This window comes from Thermobia domestica, chromosome 16 (assembly GCF_964235325.1).
Source record: "Thermobia domestica chromosome 16, izTheDome1.hap1.1, whole genome shotgun sequence".
Taxonomy (NCBI): Eukaryota; Metazoa; Arthropoda; class Insecta; order Zygentoma; family Lepismatidae; genus Thermobia; species Thermobia domestica.
Window position 1 is genome coordinate 177,183,984 of NC_137469.1, and position 23,854 is coordinate 177,207,837.

The window sequence follows — 23,854 nt, forward strand, 5'->3', positions numbered from 1 at the left end:
CTTGCTTTATTTAAGAGTTGTGTTAGAACGTTTTACGATGTGTTGTTTTATGAAGACACATGCTCAAAATGGAGGGCTCAAAATTGAAACATTCGCAAAATATCATTTCTCTATGACTTACTGTTCCCGAGATACGGCTCCTTAAATATCACGAAATCCGAACTTTTGGGCCAATATCTGGGGAACGATCGAACGATGACCAGTTGGCCAGTGGTCACGGTTACTATTTGGTACCAAAATGTTCACTATCCCCTTAGGTATTGATCTCTGTATGACTTACAGTTCCCGATATATGGCTCCTTAAATCTCCCAAAATCGGAACTTTTTTTTTTTTTACCAATATCTCAGGATGCTATGAGTGAGGCGAAAAATTCCATTACTTTATCGAATAGTTTTTGATGCTCTATCGAATGGAGGACTCAAAATTAAAAAAAAAAATGCAAATAACAGACAGACAGACAGACACACACACAGACACAGAGATCCGGTGCTTGGGGTCCCTGGTTTGATCCCAGCTCTCGCCGTGTGGACTTTATGGTGGACAAACACCGTGCTCATGGGTTTTTTCGGAGTTCTCTCGTTTCCTCCCACTTTCTTCATTCCACCATTTCCTCCACTTGTCATAATCACCGTCTCCTTTAGCCTAAACCGGCATAAGCGTGGGACGTAAAACTTAAAGATTTAATTTCACACACACACACACACACACACACACACAGAGAGAGAGAGAGAGAGAGAGAGAGAGAGAAAGAGAGAATTCAGTAAAGAACTTTTTAAGTAGTTGAAAATAACACGTTAATAAGACTCATTTTCGTAGTATAAATTACCTATACGAAAAATGATTTGTTATGCACTATCATTACGAATATTTTAGATGTATTTTCAGCAGAAATATTTTGTTATGTTGTTAGGCCAGAGTGCTATGAAAGTTCATATTTTATTGGCGGCTATACATATCTCAAACTCTTAATTGTACACATCGAAAATTTGTCGGCATTCATGTTATAATAAAATGTAGAGAATATCCAGGTTATTATGCTACGTCTACAAATACAGCACTTTCTACACCGAAAAGTTCATAATGCCTTTAAAATAATTCATATCTTCACTATATTCTTTACACTACTACTAGTATTGATTGGACATAGTAGCAATTGGTTACCACACACCATTGCTACTACTATTCTTAATGTATAGGGACCATATTGTATGGCGTCTTTACTGTTTTACTATACTTCCACAAGGGAAATGCTTTAGTGGACACCGCGTTTGGATTTGAAAATTGCTATAGCAAACAGATGTAGACAGATGATAAGGCTGCAGAAAGAGCATCATGAATAAAAGCACTGCTCATTTTTTCTTCTGATCTAGGCTTTAGTTCTCAAAACTAGGCACAATAATTACAAATATAATTTGGATGGGCGTACATATTTTGGATTTAAAATATTTAGGCGCCAGACTTGTATTTCCAGTCGTCATGGCTACCTTGCGCTCGGGAATTTTTAAGCCTGAACAGGAGAAGTATTAGCAGATAACTCATTATGTACCGATATTCCATGAATTTATATATATTACACTTATTATTACTTTCAAAACTTCAACTTGTACTTTTCAACAACCTCACACGAAGTAGGCCTATGTAGTGTTCTGAACATACGAACGTACTTATAATTTTTCTCAAGTCGACTCTGAGTATGAATAATGTTTGTTATATGATGGCACACTTGCAAAATATTAGTATTTTGTTTTGTACGTTTTCTGAGTTCCACAACGACACACACAAATATATATATATATATATATATATATATATATATATATATATATATATATATATATATATATATATATATATATATATACTGCTCCACAAAACTTAAGCAACTCGAAGAAAGTAGCAGAAAATAAAACGACACGATCACTGCACCAAGTATAATGAACAAACAGACGGTCCAGATACACAATGCAACAGAAGTGAAGACGAACAATACAGTTAAGATGTACAGAGTGACCAAAAAGTTCAGCACAACGATACCTCAACAGGTGAAGCTGGATTGTGCGAGGGCATAGGCAGTCAATATGGCGTGTGACCACCACGAACAGCTATACAGGCACGACATCTGGCCTCCATGCTGCAAATCAGAATGTTGAATCAAGTCTTGCGACAGATGGCGCCACTCCTCGAGGAGAGCTGTTTGCAGGTCAGGGAGAGTGCGTGCTGGTGGACTGCGCTGCGCTATTCGCCGCCCAAGAGCATCCCACACATGCTCGATGGGATTCAAGTCCGGCGAATATGCAGGCCATGCAATACGCGTAATGTCTTCGCTCTCCAGATACCCGGACACAAGATGTGCACGGTGTGGGTGGGCATTGTCATCCATGAACAGGAAGTCTGGGCCAAATGCTCCGCGGAAATTGTGCACATGTGTATTGAGAATTTCATCCCGGTACCGTTGTGCTGTCAAAGTGCCATGTTGCACAACATGGAGGTCCGTTTTCCCATCCAGCATAATTCCACCCCACACCATAATGGAACCACCGCCATAGGACGGCCGTTCAGCAATGAAGTTTGGATGATAGCGTTCCTGGCTCTCTCCATACTAAAGTCTGACCAAAATCTGACGACAGGCTGAATCTCGACACATCGGAGAACATGACACGCGCCCACTGGTGTTCCCTTTATGCAACATGTTCCTGACACCATGTGTAACGCGCACGTTTGTACTCCAGTTTCAATGGCACACACAGCACAGGTCTTCTTGCATACAGTCCTGCTCTATTGAGCCGCCGACGAACAGTTTCACGACTCACGCGTTGTCCTGTAGCCTGAAACAACTCATTGGCCAGTTGAGAACATGAAGCTTGACGGTTATATTTGGCAGAAATTGTGAGAAATCGGTCTTCAGCGGCCGACGTCTTCTTCGGACGGCCCCCTCCATGACGTCTACTGACTTCACCTCCATTTTCGAAGCGACTCCACAGCCTCGACACAACACATTTATTCACTTTGAATTCCTGCGCCACTTCCACTTGCGATCGGCCGAATTCCAACCGCCCAATTATTCGCCCGCGGTCAAAGTCACTCAAATGTCGTCTACCAGCCATTGCAAGGTGTGTACCCCACACAAGAACCACTAACTCTATGCTTGGAGCCTCGGACACTACTGGGCTGTGGTGTACGGCTCATGGCATAAGTTGTTCACCGCGCTTGCAACGGTGCTGCTTATGCGATAGAGTGGGTGATCGCCTTGCCTGTGTGTCTCTGTGTATGTGCATGCCACCGACCAGTGTTGAATGGGCCCTACACGTCACTTATACCACGTTCTCTCGGGTTGCTTAAGTTTTGTGGAGCAGTGTATAAAAAACAACAAATGTTTGAAGAATTAAGCTCTTCGTTAAATTTCGTCAGTGTACATCGGTTCTCTTCATATCACTTTGCTCACCGAAACAGCATATGGTGTTTATTAGTTGTCATGATGTATCAAGTACAGTATATACAGTACAGTATATCAAATATAGTATACTCAGTGAACAGTAGTGGAACGCTCACCTCTAGTGCGAATGGTCCTTCGTTTGATGTCAAGCCATATGAGTTGTAATGGAAAACATCCTGTCCATGGGTTTTCTTACGATTCTGATGTTTCCTCCCACATGACTATTCCAATAATTCTTTTATTATCATTGGCTTTCATCAACCATCCGTCTCCATTAGCCTGCAGAGCATATTGATGGGATATAAATGTAGAATTTTGATTTCATTTCATTCAGTAATCAGCCAGTTGTAACTAGTTTGTTATCATTACTGTGTTACCATATTTGTATATTTACAGGGGGCGCGGTGGCTCAGTGGTAGAGCGTTCACCTCCGGTGTTTGGGGTTGCTAGTTCGATCCCAGCTCGCGCGGTGTGGACCTTTTGGTGGACAAACACCGTGCTCGGGGTTTTCTCAGGGTTCTCCCGTTTCCTCTCACTTTCTTCATTCCACCATTTCATTCATTTCTCATAATCACCTTCTCCTTTAGCCTAACCGGCATAACCGTGGAACGTAAAACTCAAAGATTTCTTTTTTGTTTATTTACAGGCTTATATGTTAGCCACCTATTCAAAACACTTCAGTCGATCTGTAAATGTTCACCTGAACTAATATAACAATTTACGAGTATGTTCCATTGGCTAAAGAAAACGACGGTAAGCGCGAAAATATTATGGTGAAATAATATTATTAACGCGTAAAGTAGTCCGATAATAGCTCTGGAGAATTCTCAAAAAGCTGATGGACACCATCATCACCTTAAGTTTGTGCATCCTAATATTGAACTCAGTAAAGAATTTAGATTATTTTTACTTAGAGAAATGTTTTCGCATCAGTAAACTTTCTCGGCTCCCATCTGATCGTGTAACTATCGAATCTAAGACGAACTTGCATGCCAGAAATTAGCACTGTACTACAAAATCACTGCGCTTTTAGGCTATATCGTTGATTTTTGTTTAAGAATGAATAAAATTTGCTTCGTAAGGTTGGTTGGTTATCCAAACATAAGAACATTAATTAGTGTAACAACTCAGGCTACAAACAATGTCAATTTACGTAAAGAACCTAAATAAAATTATTAGCACAACTGGTTTCGTGTATTTATACGTATAGCATACATGACAGCTTCTAAAAGAACTGGAAAATTTGAATGAGTACATACGTATGTTCGTAATCACTGATTGTTGTACTGTTAAGGAAGGTTACATATTTAAGTGATTTGGTAAATTCAATGCACTGACTTTATCACTGAGTTACATTTCAGAAACATATGGCAAATACTTTGTTGTATAATCTTGAAAATTAGTATACTATAACCTTATCCTTAGATATTCTAATATATTTAATTAATTGATTATTAATAAATAGACAAATAAGCTACTTATCAAAGAAATCTTAGCCCTGTCACTTCTTTATTCTTCGTTTTATTAGCAACGTCGTAGAAATGCATCGTACGTTAGAGATCTACACGGGCCGGAATTTTTAGCCCGGGCCCGATCCGGCCCGTAAATTTATAGTATAATACAAACCTCCACCTGAGTCAAAAATATGTTTTTGCATTTAGGTCCGAGCCGGTCGGAGCTCGTGTGATAATCAAATGAGCCCGAAATAAGCTTAAATTACAGAAATTTAATAATTAACGCAAAATTATAGTTTTATTTATAGCAATTAGGGGTTTAATTTTGCAGTTATGCTTTAAAAGTCTCCCAGAAAGAACGGTGCAATATATATATCGTTGTACAGTATCTTGACAATGTTAGGCCCGAAAAGGCCCGAGAAATATGGTTGTATATTTGAAAATCTGCTGTTTCACTTTTGATTGGAATTACGATACTTCATATTTTTCTTTATATACATTTTTGTGGAAACACGTTAATGAACTATAGGAAATAAAACTATTTCGGTTCGATTTGTTTTGTGTTAACCGTTTGAAATGAAATGAAATCTTTGCGTTTAATGTCCCACGATTATACCTGTTAGATTGAGGAACAACATGACTAAAGCAAGCGAATTATGAGGACAAATTGGTGGAATGAGAAAGTGGGAGTAAAAGCGAGTGTCTCGAGGAAACCCACGAGCACGATGTTGTTCACCTCAAGCTTATTTGCCTTGGAAACGAATCAGGTACCTCACCCAACAGATACTTCAGTGGTCGGGGTCCCGGAATCGATTCCCGGTGGGAGAGCCTTTGAAATTTTAAATGTCCTCGATGAATCTGTGTTCGTGTCGCTGTCGTTCAAGGTTACTGCAAATAACTCTAAAACGAGTATATCTGAGTATAATAAGTCAAGTTACGGAGGTACTTTCGGTGAATCAGAAAAAAAAGTGGTTTGAGGCACTAGATTCCAGTTAAGGGCTCGAATTACTCTTAAGACCACTTTCTCGTTCATGTATTTCCGTGTTCGTATGTCTTTCTTTAATTTAAATTTGAATTCTCTGGACGATAGTATTTTTATATGACCGAAATTATCGTTAATAAAATATTGGAATCGGAATAGGACGTAATGTTGAGGTCTCAAATCTTCAGTAATAATAATAATAATAATAATAATAATAATAATAATAATAATAATAATAATAATAATAATAATAATAATAATAATAATAATAATAATAATAATATTAATATTAATATTAATATAGAAAACAAATTCTGTATGAGGACAGATTGTATTAAAATCTGTAAAATTACCCCTAACATTAGGCAAAAATTACAACATAGGCGGAATTGGAAAGAAGTGTCCGGACCACCAGAGCATACCCTCTGCATAAGTCCCTATAACTAGCTAAATGTTAAACGAAAGGTTTCCAGGCAAATTTCGTGTAGAAAGTAGGGCCATTGAACTCACAAGAGTGGTAAGAAAAAATGTTTTTAAGTTTTAAGTTCCATGGTTATGCCGGCTAAGTTAAAAGAAAACGTCGATAATGAGAATGAAAGAAATAGTGGAATAAAAAGTGGAAGGAAACAGCACCCCGAGAAAACCTACACACACGGCGGGATTGAATTGTCCACTGGGCGGGATCTGGGTGGAACAGGGTGAACCATTAAATTCACAAAAGTCAGCAATAATAATATTATTATTATTATTATTATTATTAATAATAATAATAATAATAATAATAATAATAATAATGCTATTATTATTATTATTGTATTAAAATTTTTAATGTTGACCTAAAATTAGGCAAAACTTACAGAAAAGTCGGGATTTCGGAGAGGTAGATCCGCACTTCCAAGATATACCTCTGCAGCTACCCAAATTTTAAACCAAAACTTTCACTGAAGTTTCAGGTAGAAAGTGTTCTACTGTTCGTTTTAAGGGAAATAACTCTAACAAAAATAACTGAATATCACTGAACAGTATGGCATATAGTAAAATAACTTTTAGAATATAAAAAGTTAATTATAAAAGCTTTGCTACAAAAATACCTACACAGACCACAATTCAATGAGCTCCGAAATATGAAGCAATAAAATAGAGTATAAAGCTTCAGTCTACAGAGCATCTGTTATTTAAAGAATCGACATACACTATTTCGAGATTCGAGATAAGACGAGAAATGTTTACGATACTTTTCGTCTCGTCTCGATTCTCATCTAAAAGCGAGACGTCCCGTCTCGAATGTAAAATTTTAATTCTCGACTCGATTTTGCTTGTTTTGGTTTAGAAACAAGATTAGAAATTCCTATTCCCGCTGGTAACATTAAACAAAACCAAAATATTCTTGCCATAAGTCACGTTTCTGCTGATAATGGTATTACCTGAGCGATAATAAGCTTCTAACTTTTAATCTTCTACGAGATAATAATCTTTATTATTAATTTATTATTATTACTATTATTATTCCTGAAGATTTGATCGTTCAAGTATTAAAACATCCGAGTATTGAAATATCTGAAGATAATAAACGTGTCATCATCCATCACCATTCTTTAAAGGTCCATAGCTCCAAAACTATGGGATCTACCGTAGTTGGTTCAAGACTTCACTTAGGAACTAGTATGTGCCCTATCCGAATATCCATATTTCTGAATCCTGTGGTACTTCTGCAACACTTTTTGTAGATCCTGTGTGGTTACGCGCATATAATTTGAAGTACTCACCAACTACCTTTATAAAAATTGTTGCAAAAGTATCGCGGAATTCTGAAACATGGATATATGGATAGGGCACATACTAGTTTCTAAGTGAAGTCTTGAGCCGACTACGGTAGGTCCCATGGCTTTTGAGCTATAAACCGTTAAAGTTTATTTTTTCATGTTTTCGGCAGCCTATAACTCCGAAAGGAAGTATTTGTGCACAGGCCCATAGCCAGTCCAAAAATTTAGGGGGGGGGGGCGGTAGAAGTTAGGGGGGTCCGACCCAATCATATTAGACTTCATCACCATATAAATAGTTCATTTGCAAGCCTACCGTGAAATTTTATGGGGGCCAGCCAAAGTTTAGAGGCCTGTTTGTGCACCCAGCTTGGTCTATACTTTTTGTCTTATCTTGGTGTCAGGAATCACCTCCCAAACGTTGTCGGTGTTGTTTTGATACACCCTGCATATATGCAGGCTGACTGGTAATTCGATGCATTCCTTGCAATGGGATATTCTAGAAGTACTTTGGAACATTTTCATCTATATGTATCGGGGGTCGCAAATCAACAGTTCCTAAGTAATTTGCACATGTGTGATGTCTTTGAAATTTGCCGGCTAACGAGAGGTGCGCGAGAAAGTTTCACCCTGACCCACTTCCACATACCGTAGAGCGATGAAATTATACATGTGTAATCCTTAATACCTATGTAGGTCATGTAGTAATGTACAGTTCGTAACTCTGCACCGTTACTGTGTTGCAGGTCCGAACGTGAAATAAGGTGTAGTGGTCCAAAATCCATTTCTGCACCTCAGAAAGCAGCGTTGCAACATCGCAGAAATACTTGCCCCTAGGAAATGACTACTTAGTTGGGAAGAGGTGGAATGAAGATAATCTGCGGTGAAGAGAAAACGTGAACTATGACGTATTTCATATACAGGGTCGTGCATCTGTCTAGCCAATATTAGAGCAGTGAACGCTTGAGCGGGTGCGTTGTTTTCTATTAGGAGGACATCTTTTGCCAGCATGTCACGCTCTGTTCCTATCTTTCACAAGCTTTTGTTAGTGCTACAGTGCTAAATGTGTTATTTTGTTATGACTTTCCACGGTTTACATTTTTACCTTTGGAGAAAGCTTCTAACATTAGGTTGTCATTGTAACAATTTGTACGGCAATGGTCGTAATTTTGAGTTAATTAAAAAATGTACTCGATTGCTATTAATTTATTTACTTAGTTATTTATGTTTTTATGCTGGAGAATGGTTCAAAAAAGGGTTCGGACCTCCAACTCCGGGATCACTTGGGAAGTAACTGGCCCTGGCCTTCTAGAAGGTACCATCTACGCCTTCGTTTGGTGGGAGTGAAGAAAGCAAGGAAACCTAGACAAATCAATGATAGCATGCCGATGTACTACCCCCAAACCAAGTCCGTGTTCAATTCTGAGTCACCAAAGTGATGATCACTTTTATTTGGGATCATCATGGGGTGTTACTACTTGCTTTCCAGGCAAAGGGTACTGCAAATACCATGATATACTATCCCTCAATGTTGCGTGCGTTGAGGGTTCTGTGAAATCCTGGAACGTGGCATGCTGACAAAAGGTGTTCGTCTCCTGGAAAACCACGCACCCGTTCACTGCTTTAATGTTGGCCAGTCAGGTGAACGACCCTGTATATGAAATCCGTCATAATTCACGTTTTTTGTTGACCGCACATCACCTTCATTCCACCTTTTCCCAACTAAGTAGTCATTTCCTTGGGGCAAGTATTATGCGATGTTGCAACGCTGCTTTCTGAGGTGCAGTAATGGACTTTGGACCACTACACATTTACCACGTTCGGACCTATAACACAGCAATGGTGCAGAGTTACGAGCTGTACCTTACCACATAATTTACATAGGTATGCAGGATTACACATGTTAAATTTCATAACCGGCTAACGAGATTTGAAATTTGCCGGCTAAGGAGAGGTGCGCAAGAAAGTTTCACCCTGACTTTCTTGCGCACCAATCGTTAGCCGGTAAATTTCAGACATCACACATGAGCAAATTACTTAGAAACTGTTGACTTGCGACCACCGGCTTATATAGGTGAAAATGTTTCAAAGTACTTGTAGAATATTCTCTTGCAAGAAATACATCGAATTATCAGTCATCCTGAATATTTGAAACACAACATTAACAGGGGTTGGGCGTCCACAAGGCATATTTCATTCCTTCTGATGTATACAAAGAACGAATGAAATTTTGGTACAATTAAGTCATATTTACAAGCCGCTCCATTCCGTCTTTTTTTTTTCAATTGTCAAAAGTTTCAGACAGTTTACAAAATCACTTTTTCCAGTGGAGCGGGATAATTTGTACACGCCGAATCACAAAATTGCGACAACTAACGCCGTGCAGTCACGCCACCCTATCTACACCTTCTTATCCCATAATCGTGTCAGGTAAAGAGACCCCCCTCTCTCTCCTCCTTTCATCTCTCCCATACTAAAACTAGCTAACAACATGAGCGCAATTCTAATTTCAAACTACATATGTATTAGTTTCGATAAAATGAAATAACAAAACCGAGACACAACAAGATTCATAGGTTGATATAGGGAGAAACTGAAACACACACAATGAAAAATTGAAACCAATGGATGTCTATTACACACATTCAAAAATGAGGCAAAGAGAGAGAGAGAGAAAGAAAGAAAGAGAGAGAGAGGAGGAGAGAAGAAGAAGAAAAAGAAAAGAGAGAACAGATAAAACTGTGGAATTCAAACGTAGTAAGAAAAGAATCTAGCATTATAAAGACACTCCAAAGACATCATTGATCTGCAGTATACACTTTTCGTGTTATCGTTATCAGAAAGAAACACTACACTATTTGTTAAACAAAGTTTGGCTAAAGCAATCGGTGGTGTAGTGGTAGCGTGTTAGACTTCCAAATAGAAAATCTCGGTTCGATTCCCCATCAGATAGTATGATATTTTCGCACAAAATAATGGCTACAAACATAGATTTATCTTCTGATGGAGTATTACAAGGAATCACTGGCGATAATTCTAGTAAACAGTGTGTGCGTACTACATCATACACTCCAATGACAGTATGTTTCATATTTATATTCGTCCCCATCTCCCTCTTTCTTGACGTTTCCCTATTCTGTCTTTGCATCTTTCACTTCTCCCCACCTCTCTTTCTCTCTCTCACACACACACGCACTTCATGTTCCAAAGATAAAACGGAGCAACAGCCCGATATACCTGGTCTGGAGAATCTAATTAACTGGGAACTTCGACGTCATGTTTTTCGTGCTCTGGGGATAACATCTCCAGTCCTGGTCACATCTGACAGAAATACTGTTTAAACGCAAGGGAATAAGTAAAATGTCTTTTTTATCCTCTGGATTACCGAGTCTCAGTCGAATTACGGGTCACTATGGATTTGAATCTTCGACCCAGTGGTGGTCTATAACCTAACCAACATCATCCGACTGACACGATGATCCGTTTGAGCTCTTAGCGTGTTCATTCTATCTGTGGAAATTACGTTATTTCCGGAAGAGATGAAATCAATGCTGGATTTTCGGAACAGATACATCTTCGGAAAAGAATACAAAATGGTAACCTCTTTGGTTATTTGAAAACAAAATTTTATTTATACTAGTTCGACACAAAATTTGTTCCCATCCCATAATTCAATGTGTTTTATTCACGTTGAAATTTGAAACATGCTACATCTATGAGGAACATGAACTTTTCCTTTCCAACATTTGTAGTTTTCCATTACGATACAGTTTGGACTTTTAATATAGGTTATATCTGATAGATATTTAGCAATAAAATAGCACTCTTGAATTTTCTCTTTTTTCTTTCTTTCTCTTTTATATTCGTTTCGGTTTTTTTTTCGTTCAGTTTGCATTAGTAGTCTGAAATGAATGATATGACCAACGCTATCTACTGGGTACATTAGAATGTATTTTGGATAAGTACGTTCAATGAACACTACCGAATTTGCAATCAAACCACACCGAAACAAAGCATGTGTGTTAAACTTTTGACTTTATCCTAGATGTGTCTGGGAGATATACGGTTCTACTGGAAATTAGGTATGCTATCCATTATGAAAGTGACATAATGAATGTTTAAAGCATCCTGTATATATTCGAATAGTTCTCAAAAAATATGTAGAAACAAACGTTATTTCTATATTATTGTTGGATTTCTGTAAAAGGAACTTTATAATGCTAGATTGTTTTCTTACTACGTTTGAATTCCACAGTTTTATCTGTTCTCCATTTCCTTTTTTCTTCTTCTTCTCTCCTCCTCCTCCTCTCTCTCTCTCTCTCTCTCTCTCTCTCTCTCTCTGCCTCATTTTTGAATCTCTGTGTAATAGACATCCATTGGTTTCAATTTTTCATTGTGTTTGTTTCAATTCCTCCCTACATTAACCTATGAATCTTGTTGCGTCTCGGTTTTGTTATTTCATTTTATATAAACTAATACATATGTAGTTTGAAATTAGAATTGCGCTCATGTTGTTAGCTAATTTTAGTATGGGAGAGATGAAAGGAGGAGAGAGAATGAGTCTCTTTACCTTATACGATTATGGGATAAGGAGGTGTAGATTGGGTGGCCTAACTGCACGGCGTTAGTTGTCGCAATTTTATTGATGCGGAGTGTACTACTTCACTTTTTAATATTCTGTGTTCTTTTTCTTCATCATCCATCTCTTCCCCTGCTTCGATCATAATATTTTTGGGGCTATTCTTCTGGCCATATAAATCTTTTATGTATTCCTTCGAAACTCTAAGAATTGTTTGATGGTCAGTGACTACATGACCTTGTTGATCTTCGATTCCAAATGTGCGTATGCAATTGTTAGCTTTTTATCCTAATTATTGTGGTTTCTGATACATAAGATCATATCTGCCGCGCCATCGAAGTTCCATTATTTCTTCACATATCTGTTCTATGTACTTTTCTTTGGCTTTGTCCGTCTCTCTTCTCAATTGATTACTCAGTCTTCTGTATTCTTTGATGTCCGTTCTTTTCGCTTTCCTGAGTTCTTCCATCTTCTTAAACATCGCTTCAGTTATCCATGGTTTTCTCTGTGCTCTTTGCATGTTGTCAATGTTGTCGTGGAGTGTGTCAAGTAGAATCTGTTTAACGTTTCCCTAACTATTTTCTGCATTGTCTACCATATCGCCAATCACATAGAATTTTTCTTCAATCTCTTCTTTTACACCATTGTCCATACTTCTTAGTCGCTCTAAGTTCTATTTTCGATTTCTCCTCTCATTTTCTTGATTGTCTTTAGCCAGGTTTGCACTTCCATCACTAGAAGATTGTGATCAGAATCGATATCCACTCCCGGTAGTGTCTTCACGTCTCATACACTACAGAGGTTGTTCACTCTACATTTGGCCAATTTCGACTTACCTAAAAATTTAGAAGAATCCATGGCGCCAGGTCCTTAAGTGCTCGATGTGTTTCCGTTGGTTCCTAACAATAGCCCGACGGCGTAATGTCTACTGTAATAGGTTTCTCTGAAGAACTGGGAGGGGAGTCTTGTCCCATTCCCTTTGCACAGCTTTCCAAAGTCCTTCCACAGTTGTCACACGCTGTTTTCCCAAAGCCCGCCTTAGCAATCCAAATCCACAATAGTCCATAGAACTTGCATCTGTTGATTAACAGCTACCTCATTGAAAGGTATCACCTGTATACCACTTGCCTCCTCCATATCCCTGTAGAATGCGAGGGACGATCTTTTGGTATGTGATGAGGCCTTGCCCATGTGAATGCGCACCAGATTGGCGTCATTTCCGTACATTGTTGGAATCTCATTCTCGTAGATCGGCAGCATGATCTGCTCCTGAAATTCTGCGAATTTATTTTGCAGTTCTTCGCCATCCTACGAATCTTCAGTTTATCTCGGTAACAGTAGCCAGTAACAACCATGAACCCTTTTGGGAAGGATTCTTTACAGACACGCACCCACCTTCTGAAGTTCTTGGCGCTTTTCTCTCGGTACATGATGGCGCTCGGTTTGCCGCAGTTGGAAAGGTAAATCCATGCTTCATCGAGCGTTACGACGTACATCCACCTTTGTTTTGCCAGATGCCGTTCGTACAGCTTCCGGGCGTTACACTTTCGTTCCTTTTGGTGGGCATCCGTGAGAAGGTGGCCGCGAGCTTTCATGACTTTTTCCAGCTTGAGTTGATGGTGTAACGTCCGGCTCACATTCCCCAAAGACACGTCAAGACGATTAGCCATACACCTTTGTGTTGGCGGATTTTCTTGCATTGCCATTTTGCGAAGTTTCCTCTGCATGGTGGAGATGGCCTTAGTGCATTCCCGCTTCCTAGGCGACTTGGTTGGTGATCCAAATTGTGGAGCTTTCGCTGCCCTTGTACTTTTAATAACATTTTTTATTCCATTTAAATGATGTTGCAACCATTCTTCTTGCAGTGTTTTCTAATGACAGAAACACTAAAGTAGGCGTTTGAAAGAGCCGCAACATAGCCTTCCCAAAACCTGCTTAGTTTGGGCGGAATTTTGGTCACAGAGCGGAAACCTACACACTTGGAAACAAATTTAACACAACACTCACAACGACGGTCCTGTTTTGTGTGTTATTGTCGTCCGCGCGGAAGCCATTGCACAACACTTCAGAACGCCATGAGCCAGGTCGGGTGAGTCCATTCTGCCCGGGAGGGGGAAGGTATGAAATCGGCCAAACGTAGGGTAAACAACTTCTGTATTCCTGAAACGTTGCTTCACAAGGATGTAATCGATTTGGTAGCGTTTCCCACCTCCTGGACTTTTCCACGTGTACAGCTTGTTTTTTTCTTAAACGACGTGTTCATGGCCACCAGATCATGTTACCTACAGAAATCGATAAGCATTTGGCCCTGTTAGTTTCTTCTACCTAGTTCAAATGATCCTACCACCTTATTCCCAGCTACTTCTCCTACTACGCTGTTGAAGTCTCCCATTACTATGGCGTTGACCATACCTCTTCTTTCCTGGTGCAATATATCGCTAATCTCATCACACAGTACTTCTACTTCGTTGTAATCATGGTCGCTTGTTGGGATATATATATTTGTATTACCACAATATCCACTGGTTTTGCACTTAGTTTTACAAACACCAAACGGTCACTGCAACGTTCTACTTTGGTTACACTTCTTGCTACTTCGTTCTTCATTGCTATCGCGACACCATTCTCGGCCTTAATCCACCGAAATAGAATATTATGTAATTTCCCGATACTGTCTCACCTTTTCCTGGCCATCTCACTTCACTTAATCGCACTATGTTCAATTTACAATTGTCCATTTCCACTTTTAAATTTTCAAGTTTCTCCATATGTCGTAAAGTCCGTACGTTCCAGGTGTTTATGCTGAAATGAAAGTTATTATTATTATTTTCTCCTCTGATGATTCTCCCCGGAGTAGTCCCCACCCGCGGATCCGAACAGAGGACTATTTTACCTCCGGAAGAATCATCATTATATTTGTTCTCCTCCTTCGTCCCTCCTGGGAAAAATATAATGTGGTAGTATTCGCTTTTCCGTTCCACATCTTCATGCTGTTGACCATCTGGTGGTTTATTCGCCTTTCAGGGCAGTTTCCCCTCCTAAGGGCAAGAAGGTGCCCTGACCTCCACCCGCTCATCCGCTCTCCGAGAAGGCCGTTGGCACTTGGTTGAAATTGACTCCTTATCCCGGGAGTCGGTCGGTCCACATCTACGTTAGCCGCCAAAGACATTGCCTGCTTTCTCCCGTGAGGAGTTGTAGGTTGGAATTTTCCCTTCGTTTAGGATGAGACACGAAGGCTTTTCTCAAACCTCTCCAGTACTTTTAGAAAGTTATGCGCATATTGTATTTTATGAATGTGCAATTAAACCCTTCATTTTAATAAAATTATTACAGAAAATGGAGTGCTTGAACCACGTATATATTATTAATGTAGACTTGCGATGCACAAATGACAGTGCTACTTGTTATTTGTATTTATACTTTCTTTTATGTGTAAGGAGTACTTACCATCATAAGATAAACTCTTTTTATGAATATATATATATATATATATATATATATATATATATATATATATATATATATATATATATATATATATATACTGTGTCCCCAAAGTTCTGCTCTCGACACAATGACTCATAGCGCCTAAAAGATACGAAACAGAGACATGTGGTTCTTTGTAACTTGTTTTGCATTTCTAAAAGTTTTATGTATACGTATTATGTTATGTGTTTGCAGCGTGTTCTACATATATCTCAGTTTCCTTTTCTCTCTTTGCAGATTGTAATTTGAACACGACAGCACAGGAAAACTCGCAATATGTGTGGCAGTATGCTGAGTCTGCGAAAACTCTGCCGGCAGTTTGGAAGAGGTCCTCCATCAAAAGAACCAATAATTAAACGGGGCGCGAATTTTTTAGAGACAGGTAACGTAATGGATATGCCACAGAGTTGATGGATGGCTGGGTGTGGAGCAAGCAAATGTGGAGAACATGCAAGTTGCATTTCAAAGCAGCCCACACAGAAATCGGTCGGTCGTGCGTCACGGGAAATGTATGTACCGAAATCAACCATTTGTAAGGTCCTCCATAAACGGTTACATCTCCGGGCCTACAAAGTGCAACTTACGCAAACTTTGGAGCCAAATGACCTACCTCAGCGTGTCGCGTTTGCTGCTTTCATGCCAGACTCGATCGAACACGACAATCAGTATCTGCAAAGGTGATGTTTTCTTATGAAGAAACGTTATTTGTGCCTGAACATGTTACCTAAGATTACGCTCGGATGTATGCGTTCTGAACATCTGCACGTCATTCGTATTAGCCCAAAATTTAACATTTGGTGTGTCCTTATGCATGATAGAGTAATGGCTCTATTTTTCTTTGCTGAGAACACTGTTACAGGGGGGGCTTACTATACCAAGTTTCATAACTACCTACTCCCTCAGGTGTTGGAGCTGCAGCCAAACATAATCTTCCAGCACGATGAAGCACCTCCTCATTGATCTCTAGATGTTAGTAATCTTCTGAATTGCTGTTTTCCTGGGAGATCGTGATGGCCCCCGCATTACCCTGATATCACCCCGTTGATTTTTTTCCATGAGGGTACATCAATGATCGTGCCTACGATACCCTTTTTTCAGATCTTGCCGCATTATGTACACAGATTGCTGCAGTTCTCAAAGACGTTGCTTTTCTCTAGATGCTGCTATGCTACATATGGATGAAGCTCTAATATCGTCTCAACATCCTGAGGGCAACTAGAGAAGCACATGTAGACGTGTTATAACTTTGAGAGAAATGCCTTAATACTAGGCAAATACCGGAATGGTACCTACCGTAATGGTCCTACGCCATCTCCACATTCTTTTCTTTATTTCCAATTCGCCAGGTAGTGTGATCACCGTGGGACATCCCTCATACGTGACGGACTAACATCATGATAAATGCCGAAAGCTCAAAAATGTAATTCCTAATTCTAATCTTGAATCCTAGGGAAAACAACATATCTAATTTCTAATTCTAGTCTTGAATCCTAGGGAAAACAACATATCTAATTTCTAATTCTAATCTTGAATCCTAGGGCAAACAACATCTCTAATTTCTAATTCTTATCTTGAATCCTAGAGAAAACAGCATCTCTAATTTCTAATTCTAATGTTGAATCCTAGGGAAAACAGCATCTCTAATTTCTAATTCTAATCTTGAATCATAGGGAAAACAGCATCTCTAATTTCTAATTCTAATCTTGAATCCTAGGGAAAACAGCATCTCTAATTTCTAATTCTAATCTTGAATCCTAGGGAAAACAGCATCTCTAATTTCTAATTCTAATCTTGAATCCTAGGGAAAACAGCATCTCTAATTTTTAATTCTAATCTTGAATCCTAGGGTAAACAGCATCTCTAATTCTTATTTCTCATCTTGAATCTTAGAAAAACAGCATCTCTAATTTCTAATTCTAATGTTCAATCCTGGGGAAAACAGCATCTGCTTCATTGAGGGAGGGAAACAACTAACAAAATTTTTCATTGAATAATTAATTTCCACAATGCATATGCATGTAGGTTCAAGTAACCTGGCTATCTGATAGGGAGAATTATATTCTTTACTATTTTATGTTTCACAGGTTAATGCATTGTGCATAATACAGGTGCTTCTTCATACTGTTTAATTCAATAATCACTAGATAATTAGTACTATATATTACATTTATTATTTAAAATATGATTTTTGTTTCTGTATCCAGAGGGGTCACATGCCACCATCTGACCATCACATTTGTGAACCTGATTTTACGTATTGTTACATCAAAACATTTTGAGTTACAATAGTAATAATAATAATAATAATAATAATAATAATAATAATAATAATAATAATAATAATAAAACGTAATCTTCGTTTGCTGGGTGAGATACATAGTTATTTATTCAGCCGTGTGAGGGCTCTTGCTACCTGGGTTTTTATTGAAGCAATGTCTTTGTCTCCCCTCTAGTGGTGAGAGGTCGAATTACGTTTCCTATTGTAAGCATTTTATTTGAAGTACCAACTACTTACTGTAGGTAGTATTTTTAGACTTCCAAACTATACTATATGTCAGGCGCACACCCAGAATCAATATTTTTCCAGACCTGTTTTTGGGGGGCACTATTCCCCCGAGCTCTGAGAGTGCCCCCCGGGACCAAAATACATCTATAATATAATAATAAATAGAATAGTATCAGTACTGCCTCCCAGGAATACTAAGTGTGCTCCCCCGGAACATTGTTTCTGAAGCCAGATTTTTTTGTTGGGGAAGTAAAAGCTTTAATGGAGGCAAGGGCGCCGATCCTGGGTGGGCCGGGGAGGCCCGGGCCCACCTAATCTCATGTGGGCCCCCTATTGAATTTATGAATATACAATATTTGGCATAATTTGATTGCAATTTGTCTTAAAATCATCATATAGGCCTATATACCTTCTGCATCTGAATCCCCCCCCCCAAAAAAAAAATTACAGGGAAATCGGTGCCGTTGAATGGGGGGTTAAATACTACAAGCTACCACGTCTACTTAGTGTTGGAACGGAGATTATGCTCCACTCAAAAAGACAATAAGTAATTCTAAAATACTTCCACCTATCTTTTCAGAGAACAAAGAATTTAAATGATTTTATAAGAAAAACAGTACAGATCATCAATTATTCCTCTGTTAAACTGTTGTATAAATCCTTGATTGTGTTTTTTGGTAAAAATGTTCATGATCTGTTGGCTGTTCACCTTGAATTAAAAGTAAGGTTATTGAAGTTCTCAATAAGGAAATTAACATTGTATCATTGTTAAACAGTTTAAAAATTAACCATAGGTCTTTTGCTGTCAGCTCGTTATATTCAATATGGTTGCCAGTCTCGAGTGTTAATGCCGAGAGATACTTTTCCAAATATAATATGATTGTTACTGACAGGAGAACAAACTTAAAAGAAGAATTGGTAATGTCATGCTGCATGTTATCTTTGAACTAAGGTTGAGGTTAGAGGAAGTGTTTGAATTTTTCCATTAATTTCTATATTTCAGTGAATACATTAGCTAGAATGTGCACCTAATCAAGGTATATCCTCATTTTTGTATTAGATAAACATCTTACTACCAAAAATACACTGTTTACAAGTTGCAAAATTTACCAAAAAAACGGTATTTTTTTAAAAAATAAATGCGACATCAATGCGAAAATTGTGATAATTAATGCTACAAAATATCAAAATTGTTGCGAAAAAGTTTCGTCTCTAAGTATAATTCATTACTCGGCACCTTGTATATCACATCGTCATTAACAAATTATATACAATAACTTCTTTAAGTAGCAGTGACGACGCCAGAGGGGGGGGCAAGGGGGGCGAGCGCCCCCCTAGTAGCTACTACTGCCCCCCTGACTGCCACCTAGACTGCCCCCCCCAGACTCCTACAATCTTTAAACATTCTACATGTAGTATTTTATATCAGTATCATAACCAATCTCATTGTGAAATTGTAGTCTACTTTCCATGCATTTACTATGTGGCAGATTAGTCCTCAAGCTTTCTTCTTTGAGCGTCTGGGTATGCACGCATATTTCTGTTTTCTAATTTAGCGCCTTTTAAGGTGAATTTTAGTTATACTTCTTTCTTATGATTTTTAATTATTGTGCCTAACGAAGAATAGTAGATTTGGTCGGTTTGTTTTCTTCTCATTGGATCAACTTCGATTGGAAACAAAAGAAAGGTAAAAACAGTTACATGAATGGTTTGTATTTATCCAGACTTGAAGTTTTCAGTTGCATATTTTGTTTTATTTAAAGGTTCTATACTTCTTTTTTCTGAAACATTATTCTCGGCTTCCAATATTCAGAGGATGTGCTTATAACAGCTTAGTTTGCAACTACCAGGGCTTAATTTTTTGAAGGGGATAAAAAGAGTTGTGTTTTCCCTTTCCTGCAAATGACAATAATAAATTTATAGAATTAAATTGATTCCCAATAAAACGTATTGTCAGAGTGCTGATCTTTCGTTCGTTATTGGTATATACTAGTGCTCCCTTACTTATTTTGTTTCAAAGTACTGACGTGACGTATACAATATTGACTAGGAACTGCTGATAAATTGGTAGCCCAACCCAGAAGGAGTGCACGTGGAATGGTGAAGTTTTACTTCTTCTACACTCCCCCGAGAGTCAATATATTATTTTGTACAGTGCTCCAGTTTTTGTAGAAAAGTTAAAAAATCTGAAGATTTCCTCCCACCACTGTTCGTAGCACTACCCCTATCAGATCTAAAATGGCGTCCTTTCAAGTGTTATTTAAGTTTGGGAAATAAGTACACGTAATAGTTAGGCGGAGCAAAATCTGCGGAATAAGAATGATGATCTAGACATTGAAATCCTAGATTATTCAATGTCAGTTGTATTCGCAGGGGCTTGATGGACAGGTGTATTCTCCTGAAGGAACAGAATTCCTTTCTTTTCATTTTCCGCGGCTTTGAACTTTCAATTTTTCTTTCAGTTTTGTAAGTAATGTAGAGAGTCTGGATTAAATATCTGACCGTTGCGGAGGTAGTCTATGCGTACGACTCCATACTTATCCCAGAAGGATGTTGCAAACAGTTTCTCAATCTACGTCTGTGTCTTGAACTTCTTGGGGCGAGGGAGAAATGAGTGCGCTACTATTCCACTGACTGTTGTTTCGTTTCAGGATTATAGTGGTACAACCATATTTCATCTATGGTTACTATTCGTGAGCGAAATTAATCAGCATTACAGTCAAATTGGAAGAAGACTTCACTTGATGCCGCCACTGTTTCATTCTCCTGACAGATTTTTTGAAAATGTATTATGCCGAGAACCCAAGCCATTCTGAATTATGCTACCGACGAGTTCCAAAGAAATGCCCAGAACTGAGAAAGCGGGGTGCAGCCAGACCTCAGACTATAATAAGTATATCGTGAGTTTACTATACACTTTAAAAACTATATAAATAATAGCTTAAATTATTTTTGTCACTTAAAAACTGGGGTGGCCGAGGCCCTCCAGCCCCGGGCTATATTCACCACTGGCTGAAATCCTGTAATTTTCAAGAATAATGTCACAAATTGCATCCATGACTTCGGGAAGAGTCATTGCTTTTAATCATCCTGGATGTAATGCATAATTTGTTGAGAAATCGCCACGTTTATACTAGGCCAGTTACTTCTTCACCACTGTATATAACGGAGGAGAGTCCAGTGGTGTTTCTCTGATTTCCTAATTAATTTACTTCGATGACTTTCCTTGGTGGAACAAAATGTTATAACAGTTAGGATCTGGATGTTCGTGAAATTCGCTTTTGGGCGCATACAATCACTTCAGAGGCCTGAGAAACAATAAGAATTTCATTATTCATATGAAAATTTGTATTTGTACATACAGAGATATGTACAGGGTGCGGCACGTAAAACCGGCCCGTCGTAATATTCTGGTATATTGTGTTTTTGGCAACACTTAAATAATCTACCTTCCTACCAAGAGATGGCGTGTCGAGGTCGGGGCGACTTACGTGACCTGCAGCAGTCACGTGCAGCCGCAGCCAGTGAAACTTGTCGAAACCAGTTGAGAAAAAGGCCTCGTTGTGTTAAGCCGGGTGAGTGTCAGTGTGTGATAATGCCGTATTCGATACCCGAGCGTGTTGCCATTTTTGAATGGTTCATTCTCACTGGATCTTTTGTGAAAACAAAGAATTTGTTTCGGGAGAAATTTCCAGGACGTTCTGTGCCAGCAAAAAGCACCATTCAGGAATTGATTGAAAAATGGACGGCGTACAGGATCGGTTCAAAATGCTCCCAGGAACAGACGACCATCTGTCTGCACACCTGAATTAAAGATGCAGGTGGAGGAGATAATGACAAGAAGTCCTCGAAAGTCAACCAGGAGATTGAGTCAACAGGTTCATGCGAGTGAGAGAAGTTGCAGACGTGTTTTAAGGGGACTGAAGTTAAAACCGTACCGGATAAGTGTTGTGCAAGAACTGAAGGAGCCTGACCTGCAGAAGAGGGTGCATTTCTGTTCATGGCTGTTGAGCAATGTTGCCAGTGGTTTCTTGGATCCACTAATGCTCATCATGAGTGACGAGGCGTGGTTCCACCTGTCTGGGTACGTAAATTCCCAAAACAACCGGTATTGGTCGACAGAAAATCCACACGCAATCCACCAGATACCCTTGCATGATGAGAAGATTGGTGTTTGGTGTGCCATTTCCGTCACACGCGTTATTGGACCCATATTCTTTGAAACAACAGTGAACAGTGACGTGTATAGGGGAATCCTGGACGAGTTTTATACACACTTGACCGAAGAGGAGCGTCAGTTATGTTACTTTCAGCAGGACGGTGCAACATGCCACACATCAGCTGCATCATTGCCCCTTGTGCATGAGATGTTTACACCAGAGAGGACAATCAGCAAAGGCTTGTGGCCTCCTCGGTCACCAGACTTGTCCACGTGTGACTTTTACTTATGGGGACTGTTAAAGGGAAGAGTATACGAAACAAATCCACACAGAATTGAAGAACTCAAGACCAGGATCCAGGATGTCACCAATAGCATTACAACACAAGAACTGACAAGGGTATATATGAATCTCCTCAATCGTGCTCACCTGTATGTTGAAGTGGGCGGAGGACACTTTCAGCACCTGCTATGAAGGCTGCTGTGAAGGTGAGTAGTCATATTCAATACATTACATTTCATTTATGTGTTGTAGTTAATCATATTCAATACATTACATTTCATTTTATGTGTTCACTTTACGGGCCGGTTTTACGTGCCGCACCCTGTATTTCTAAACTACGGTTTCATTTTTCTACCTAGTACCTACACTCCTTCTGGATTCCGATATTTCCAGCGGCCCCTCGTAAATTCTCTCTCTCTCTCTCTCTGTATATATATATATATATATATATTTATATATACGTAGCATATAGTACTAGAGCAATGTGTTACTTGTAGCATACGCGAAAGTAATTCAATTTATGTTTAGGCTTCAAAAGTTTCATTGAAAAATATTTCATGTGCAGACGTTACTTATTTGTTAGTTATTGTTAGTCATACATTTTACTTGAAATAAGTTTAATATATAATCATATAGGTCTAATATAAAGACAGCAACGAAATACACAATGTAATGTAAAATGAGTCACACGTAATAAATATGTCATTTTTGGTATGGCAAATAGCCGCCCCCCCGAAAATGTATCTGCCCCTCCTTTGCCCCCCTAAGAACTTAAAGCTGGCGTCGTCACTGTTAAGTAGTAATAAAAACTTGTGATTCCTATTGAAATGTTTGGGTTGCAAGCGGAACCAGCAAGAAATTTTTTACCAAATCTATTTCTTTGCAACCCGACAACAATATTGATTTAACCCTTAGGGGATCATGGCTTTTTGGGCTATTTTTTAGACTTTCAGTCAAGCAGCTACTGCATCGTCACTATTTATCCTAGGATCATGGTTCCTACCTCATTCTCTTCAGAATAGAGCTGGCTTTCAAATGGTACCACTTGCATGCTCATACCATATACCAGAAGCGGGGAAAAATGTCAAAGTGAAAATTTCGGAGGGAAAAATTTTTTCCTCGAATTTTGCCCCCCCCCCTGGACCCCCTTGTGTGAACGTAGCCATCTAAAAAAATCTGATAAATAGTACTTGGTATACTGAATGTGTGTG